Raw genomic sequence first — 9,299 nt, 5'->3', positions numbered from 1 at the left:
TCATTTCATTCTCCAGGTTGCCTTGAATAAGCCCGTGAGCGAAATGCGCGTTGGTGTCCCGCTTTGCTGCTCTATCATCCGCTTAACTATAATATATCTTTTCTCCCTGGATCGCTCCCCGGATTATTATTAGGCAGGGTTTTTCACATAATCCGGCAATTCTCGGGAATAAGATTTCTGGAGGGGCAGCTTACAATTTCTGCCTGTAATATGCTATCCTATAGAATAGCCTTATAGTCCAGTATGCTGGATATAGGGAACTGAGTATCTTTTTGGATCACTTCCCAGATTGCTAATAGACAGGGATTTTTTACATAAATTTGCGATGACAGTGAGCAAGGTCTCTGGATGGGCAGCTCATGATGTTTGTCTACTAAATGCCATCCTATGTAATAGCCTTTGATCCAGTATATGTGATATAGAGCAATCACTAAGTTAAGATTGGAATATGACTTTGTGATTTTAGGGATTTAGGTTCCTTATGGAAAAGTATATTGTTCTCTAATTGCACATAACATATCAGAGCCCTATTTTGGAAGCATTATAGATATGAACTGATTTGACTTTTTAGTTAGTGGATTATATACTCATATACTCAATAATTGAATATTGATAGCGGCGGCATGGCTATGCAATTTGCATTGCATTTTTAATTTCACCAGTACAAAATTATTTTATTCATTATTTTATTTATTTTGCTCTTTATTTCAACCAATCCTACCTGTTCATTGTTATTTTAATGCATATCTAATAAAACATATACATTTTTTTATGCTTTGGTTGCCCCGGAGTGACCCTATATTGTACACTCTTTATCTTTCTATTTTTTGGTTACTTAAAAATTGAGATTCGTCAGATCAGGCAACATTTTTTTCATTCTCGAACTGTCCAGTTTTGGTGAACCTGTGCCCACTGTAGCCTCAGTTTCCTGTTCATAGCTAACCTGGTGTGGTCTTCTGCTGCTGTAGCCTATCCACTTCCATATTCAGTGTTCTGTGTGTTTAGAGATGCTCTTCTGCCTACCACTATTGTATTGCATAGCTATTTGAATTACTGTGCCTCCCTGTCAGCTTGAAAAAGTCTAGCCAGTCTCCTCTGACCTCTCTCTTTAACAAGGCATTTTTCTCCCACAGAGCGATGCTTACTGGATAGTAACAGAGACTGTTACTGCAGCAACTTCTGAGATACTCAAACCATCCTGTCTGGCACCAATACTCATTCCATGGTCAAAGCTGCTTACATCACATTTCTTGCCCATTCTAGTGCTTAGTCTGAACAAGAACAGAAACTCTCAACTATGTCTGCATGCATTTATGCATTGATTTGCTGCCACATGATTGGCTGATTAGATATTTGCATTAACTAGCAGGTGTTCCTGATAAATTGGCCTCTAAGTGTACATATTGCCCATGCATACTTAAATAACAGTGTACTACAGACATGGGCACAAACATGGATCGTGTTTTCTCTTTATTCTATTATTAAATGCCCTATGGATTTCTCTCAGATTAATTAGGGACACTCTGCAGTTGAACTTTAAATACAGAATATGTGAACAAGCAGTACACTTTTTAATCTGCTTAGCTCATACGTTAGTGCACGCCAACAATCTGCTTTTATAAACTGCCTTCGTAAAAAGACTCTGTACAACATTTTGCAAAATTGCGGATGGAAATGGTGGAAAGAGTAAATCTATCACTATCAACTATCAATTTATCAGCTATCAACATTACTATCAACTATCACTTTAGGACAGCCCTCTTTATTAATTTCACCTTTTTCTCTTTCCATCTAAAATACTGCTTGTGCTCATTTATATCTTAAATAAGTCATCACAGGGAACGAACTTCAGGAAGTTTTTTTTAATGTGTCACTACTGCATGACTGAATATTTTTATTACATTGATACAACTCCGTCGATAAAAATGATTTGCCATATAAAAGGCCTGATGCAGAATAGAATGCAACTTGGGAGTAATTTACGGCCCAAAAAATGGGCACGCAAAAAAAGCATATGTGCCAAGTTTATGGCAGAACCACAGAACCAGGTAATAGAGCTTTGTTAACATTTGGTTTCATACGGAATAAAAGCGTTAGCTATTAGGCTTTTGTATAGTATAGCAGATATAACTCCCTGTACGCAACAAAGCAACAATTATTTATATATGCACGATTGTTGAAAAAAAACACCTAGCAGCTTCAGATGGGAATTTGCAAACAGTCAATCAGAAGCAATTAGCTAGTGCTGACATCATTGTCGTAATCAGCATTAAATTTATCAGCTTCTAGGCTGGTGCAAATAATTTGACTGTAAAATTACTTTTCTGCGTCTGAGTTCAGGTCTGCATTGGTTCACAATTTTCCAAACACACCCTTACTGTACTCGGCCTATGTTACAACAACCCTTCCCTCCCTCATAATGCCTCTTCAGGTGCAAGCAGCCACACGTTTGGATGTGTGCAATGCTGCACAGGTAAAGGTACTTTCAGGTTTTTCTGTTCACCTCTGCAGAGCAAATTCATGCAATTTTTGCTGCACAACGGGCGTACATTTATCTCTGCATCAGACCCAAAGTGTATCTGCAAGATGCAAATAGCACCCCAATATAAGTATATGCCTATGCCCTATCTCCACCCCGCCAAGGATATGCAAAGATCCTGTCCTTTTGCAGGGGTGGCAAAGATGTTTGGGTGGGCCACCCGCTTACACAGGAATGTATCCATAAATGTGCTTTCCCCACTCCCTGAAACTCCTTTAAACAGCTCGAGCTGTAACTAAAATCAAATTTTTGCATGTGAGTGCAACATAAAGCACATGAGTTCCCCTAGCTCACGTTCAGTAAGGAATGTCCCTATCCATAAGGTGATACAAAACTTTTCACCCCAAATTCCAACCTTCTTGACACACGGCTCCATGCACTTCCTGTATAAGCTAGCATATTTGTATAATGGTTTGTTGCAGCTTTATAAATGTCCCACAATGTCGCCCACAACAAAGGGTAGTCTAACACTACATTGTGCTGCAACTGCACATAACAGAATATTCTTTGCGGATTTGTCATCCACATAGTTCTTGGTATGATCAGTTTGTATCAAAATTTAGCTTACAAAAAAAAATATTTTTGTATCCACAATCCTTACTCTGATCAAGAAAACTGTTAGCAAACATTAATTGTGCCATGGAGTGGAACTGGGAGCTTTTGATCTAATACAAACAAAAATTCCTGTTCTAACACCATCCTATGTTTTTCATATACATCCCACTTCCTTGTATATTGAATATCTGGTATAATGTGTCAACAAAAAATTATTTACATGAAGTGTAACTGATAGCAGTATACGTACCATTTAGGCTTTGTATAAAAACTCTTCTGTTGACAGTATCTCTGTTATTGCTATCTCCCTTAATGCAAAATACCCTTATTTATGGTGATACAGCACAAACACAAACACAATCTGACTCTTTGAGCATTAAGAAATGAAACCCATCACATGCTGGTACATACCATAACACAGATAAGAACATAAGTAATGTCCCCATGCATGATTTAATTGTCTGGATAACTTTTCTTCACTGGAAATTCACAATAACGAGCATAACATGAAACATTAAATAAAGGACATATTTAGCTAAGCTTTAAAATAATGTTCACCCTCTAAAACTTGTTTGAAAATATATTTCTGTAAGTAAAATTGTGTTATCAACACAGCTAACCATTTTATTCTTATTAATTAATACAAAGGATTAGTTACTCCAAAGAACACATATGACACAATGGTGGGATCACCTACAGCATATAATGTGTGGTGAATTTTCAACGTAACTTTATTCTTAGTTAATTCGGCAGCAGCTCTTTGCACAATAAATCTTTTTGCACTTTACATTCACAGACATCCATCTCTGATAGCCGGCACTGACAACTACAGTGTATGCATTTGCAAGTCTTTCTGACAAATGCTAATTTATTCAAATGTATTAAAATTACCCAAGTGTGTAATTTCTTTTAGTATTTTTTCCGAACTTTAAACTATATTTATTTAAAAACATTTTAATGGTCACAAAACACCTTAGCCATCAGCATACTGGTAACTTTTATAACTTCCCCTAGGCCAGTATCTTTCAAAAGTACAGGGTCTTGATAAATAGAACTTTGCATTTTTTCCCAGCAGAACATACTTCACATTATATTTCACGCAAATTGCTAATGTCCGCTGCTTTCATCAGCTCTCACAGTAAAAGTGTCCCCAATCTGCTCTGTGAGAAAGAAATACTCTACCTTATGGGAGGTGTACAGGTGTCAGCCTTGGTTTTCAGAGTAAATGATTTTGAAGTTATTAAATATAATTAAGACTTTGTTATTGTGTAGCTGGATACAACAAGACAACAATACATAAATAACAATTTTTAAAAAATTTGTTAACAGTTCCATTAAATTTGTTCTACATTACATAGAAATCAACATTTCTTTCATGCTTGTCAGGTTTCTAAATCCTGCATTCTGGATAGTCAGCCTTCTGCCAGAATTTCAACAATTGTCTTGTGTTTGCTATGTCAGGTCAGTGCCAAGTTGGATTCACTTTGATAAAACCATATCCATAAAAGGTTTAAAGAGTAATAGTCTCTAACAAATTAATGCTATAAACAATGATCTAATACTGGCTGTATTGAAAGATTCACCTGAAATTCTCTAATAGCGACCTTGTTAGACTATTTAGCAATTTATTAGAAAATACATGTCCACCAGTCTGCTTTGCGGGAGACTTTTCCTCTAAGTAACTGTGAGGGGCACTTATAATAATGGAATAGAATGTACAATAAAGATCATTTAATAAAGTTGAAATAAAATGTACAGAAATTGTAATTAGAACAACTTAGAGCAGCAAAGAACAACCTGATACCCTTCAAAAGGACTGCACATAACCCCTAATCTCAGTAATAAGTTAAAACAATACATTTAATCAAAGAAAGACACTGATCCACAGTAACATATTTTAATGTATGATAAATAAGTGGTACAATTTATAACAAAGAAATCTGACGGTTCAATGTGATTTCTGGGTGACCTGTTTGTCCTTCAGCTTTTGAAAGTTAGAGTAAGGCTGGCGCAGGCACAACACAGATCTGCAGAGAGGTTCCCATCCACCAGGCTGTTGTGCTTTTTGTTTTTATGTGCTGTATGCTAGAGTCTGTCTATGGAACCAAAAATAGTGGGCCTGCATAGAAATTCCCTATCTGGCTTTAAATAAGTAAATAGGAAACACGCAGCTCTTTCCCTTGGAAAAAGGAGGCAGATCATGTGGTGCAGACTGCACATCCTTCCTCCTCTGATCTCAGATGTTCTGGTGGTGCTGCCTAACCTCCCTGCATTGTATGGAGGTTACGTGTTGTGGAATTTGGCTGCTCTGAGCAAAGATTAAGATCACATTCCGTTTTATCTTCTATGATTCATAGAGAAGCATAAATAATTAACTTACCATGTGAGAACATGGGTATATCCTTTTTAGATCTCTTAAAATGCTCTACAATGCAAACTAAAAAAAAAATGTTGTTTAACATAAATAGGGTTTCTGGCTTTTGTGTCCTCTAACCAAAGAACAGTACACACCAACAGCATATTGTAACAATATGTAGCAATGTAAGTAATGAAATATGGAGTACTTGCCTTACTCTAGATTAGTGCTGGCCGGCCGGTGGTGCGGAGTCTAACGAACCCCCTGGTGTTCGCCAAGAACCGCCGCAAGGCGGGATGGGCTTTGCTGCGGAGGATCGCAGGTCGCGGTCCACTGGTCTGCCTCTAGAGGTAAGGATTCGGAGGTAGCCCACGATAACACTGGAACTGGAAGGTAGGGTCAGGATGGCCGAGGTCTGGTACACTTGCAATGGAGATGAATACATTGTCATCAAGCCTGGGTCTGTACACTTGGAGTGGAGATAATACGTAGTCAGCAAGCCGGGGTCTGGTACACTTGGAATGGAGATAATACGTAGTCAGCAAGCCGGGGTCTGGTACACTTGGAATGGAGATAATACGTAGTCAGCAAGCCGGGGTCTGGTACACTTGGAGCGGAGATAATATGTAGTTAGCAAGCCGGGGTCTGGTACACTTGGAACGGAGATAATACGTAGTCAGCAAGCCGGGGTCTGGTACACTTGGAATGGAGATAATACGTAGTCAGCAAGCCGGGGTCTGGTACACTTGGAGCGGAGATAATACGTAGTTAGCAAGCCGGGGTCTGGTACACTTGGAACGGAGATAATACGTAGTCAGCAAGCCTGGGTCTGGTACACGAGGAGTTAATGTCTGAAAAGCCTGTAAGGAGCTGGTGCACGGGAGACACACGAGAAGCACCTAGTTAGGGTACATAGGAAGTTGCTCTGACGCTGTCCAAAAAAGGTTGACTCCGGACACCTATACCGGCTTGGTGGGGAATTTCTTATGAAAGGCCCGTAGAAGTCGTGGAGCATGCACATCAGCAGCAGGAACCCATGAACATTCTTCGGGGCCGTACCCTTTCCAGTCCACTAGAAATTGCAGAACTCCTCTTGACCGACAGGAATCAAGAATTTGTTTGACTTCAAACTCAGACTGTTCTTGAATGACCACAGGAGGTGGAGGCCTCTCCTCAGTAGAGAATTGATTGTTAATTACAGGTTTAAGGAGAGACACATGGAAGACACTAGGGATACGTAATGACGAAGGAAGCTTTAACTTAAAAGCCACCGGATTGATAACCTTGGATATTTCAAAAGGGCCGATGAATCTAGGAGCCAATTTTTTGCTAGGAACCTTCAAATGGATGTTACGGGTGGATAACCACACTTTGTCCCCTGGGATGAATTGAGGAGCTACCCTCTTCTTCTTGTCATACGCCTTCTTAGCGCGGATCGCGGATCTCCTCAGGCTGGTTTTCACTAGATCCCAGATGTCAGAAAACCTGCGAAAGAGAGAGTCCACCACTGGTACCTCTGAGTGAGGAAGAGAAGAGAAGGCTGGTAGCCTGGGAAGCCAACCATACAAGATAAAGAAGGGGGAATTGGAGGCTGCTTCATGAAAATGATAGTTGTGAGCGAACTCTGCCCAAGGAAGGAGGTCAACCCAATTATCTTGATTGGCAGAGATGTAAAACCTTAGAAACTTCTCCAATTCTTGATTAGTCCTCTCAGTCAACCCATTAGTCTGGGGATGATATGCAGATGAAAGATCCAGTTTGGTTCCTAATTTTTGGCAAAAGGCTCTCCAGAATCTAGATACAAATTGTGACCCACGATCAGATACTATGTGTGCAGGACAGCCATGAAGTCGAAATATCTCTTTAATAAAAAGATCCTCTAACACAGGAGACGAAGGGAGTTTCTTCAGAGGAACAAAATGTGCTACCTTAGAAAACCGATCAGTGAAGACCCAGATGACGGTATGTCCCTTAGAACTTGTCAGGTCCGTGATAAAATCCATTGAAATTTGAGACCATGGAATATCGGGAACAGGTAACGGCATGAGTGGACCGGTTAATCTCTGTCTGGGAACCTTATGCTGGGCACATCTCGAACAGGCAGAGACAAAAGACTTAACATTCCTGCGTATGGTAGGCCACCAATATTTTCGGGAGACTAATTCCCAGGTCTTCTGTATGCCCGCATGTCCAGAAAAAAGGGAAGAGTGAGCCCAATGTAGCAATTTAACACGGAGGGGTGGGGTTACAAAGGTTTTCCCTAGAGGACAACTCCTCTCGGTCAATGGGGACAAGGCCAATATACAGTTGGTATCCAAGATTGGTTTGTCTCTCTCTGAAGCTTTGGTATCGGTAACATTGAATGAGTGAGAAAGGGCATCCGCTTTAACATTTTTTGAGCCTGGGCGGAAAGTAATATTGATATTGAAGCGTGAAAAGAAGAGAGCCCATCTGGCTTGATGGGGGTTTAGACAATGTGCAGACCGTAGATAAAGTAAATTCTTATGATCGGTGTATACTGTTACCGGAAACTGAGCGCCCTCCAGTAAATGTCTCCACTCAGAGAGAGCCAATTTGATTGCCAAGAGATCCTCATCACCGATTACATAATTCTTCTCTGCAGGCAGAAACTGGTGAGAAAAGAATCCACAAGGAGGATATTTGCCACCTGAATCTTTCACTTGGAACGGAGATAATACGTAGTCAGCAAGCCTGGGTCTGGTACACGAGGAGTTAATGTCTGAAAAGCCTGTAAGGAGCTGGTGCACGGGAGACACACGAGAAGCACCTAGTCAGGGTACATAGGAAGTTGCTCTGACGCTGTCCAGGCATCAGAGCAGGACTTTAGTAGTTTCCAGATTTGAATTCCCCGCCCCGACTGTCATGTGCGCTGGAGCGAGGACAGGTGAGTTGTAACACATATTTGCACCCATGGGGAGTTATGTAAGCGATATTGTGATAATAAACATAAAATTGTGATTCTTTGAATCCTGCAGTCTAGTCCAAGGTCAATAGCGACATTTTTAAGGAAATTGAAAACCTGAGTCAATGAGGCCTGTCGAGAAAGGCCAAGGTACGAAAGTACTTTATACAGTAAAATGGAATATGACTATTTATGTATTATCATTTTATTTTATAAATACAGCATGTGGGGCCTACATTGCTCATCTTTAACCCGCTCTACTTAGCATTGACAGGCTGTGCTGATTAACATGGTCAGAGTGGAAAACCTGATGCATGCATTCATCCTAGTTCACTTCATCCTTTCCAGGTTTCTATAAATGTAAGAAGTAAAAAAATTGTGAGAGTGTTTCCAATGTACTTTTTGAAAAAATAAAAACTATTTGAACAAATTGCAAAAATATTAACAAAAGCAACATTTTAATCTGTGATCCAGGTGTTAGTGGAACGCCAATTCCAGAAAAGTAAATCATTTGAACTTGGGTTTTAGAAATTAAAATACTGTCATCCAATAGAATGAAAAGATAAAAACCATGGAAAAGAAACCAAAGCTAGATTACCGGCCCTTTTCATGTGCACTGGGTGCCTGATTCACTAAGGAACGAAATGTCGATATGTGCCGTATTTTGCGTAAAACTGCATATACTCATAAACAGACTATATGCCAGTGAACACAAATGCATCCAATTAATCTTCGAAAGCAAAGGACACTTCTGACAGCCGAAAATTGCAAAGGCGAAACATGGGATGGAAGGGATGTATGCACGTAGGCAATGTACAGTAAATGCATACCAAGGTTGAGAGCATGTGCTGGGCATGTGATTTTCAGCCGTATAACTTGCACCAGCTAGAGGACAGGTGTAAATGCTGAGTGATAGTGATGATGGT

This window comes from Mixophyes fleayi, chromosome 4, assembly GCF_038048845.1.
Source record: "Mixophyes fleayi isolate aMixFle1 chromosome 4, aMixFle1.hap1, whole genome shotgun sequence".
Classification (NCBI taxonomy): Eukaryota; Metazoa; Chordata; class Amphibia; order Anura; family Limnodynastidae; genus Mixophyes; species Mixophyes fleayi.
This window is presented reverse-complemented; position numbering follows the sequence as displayed.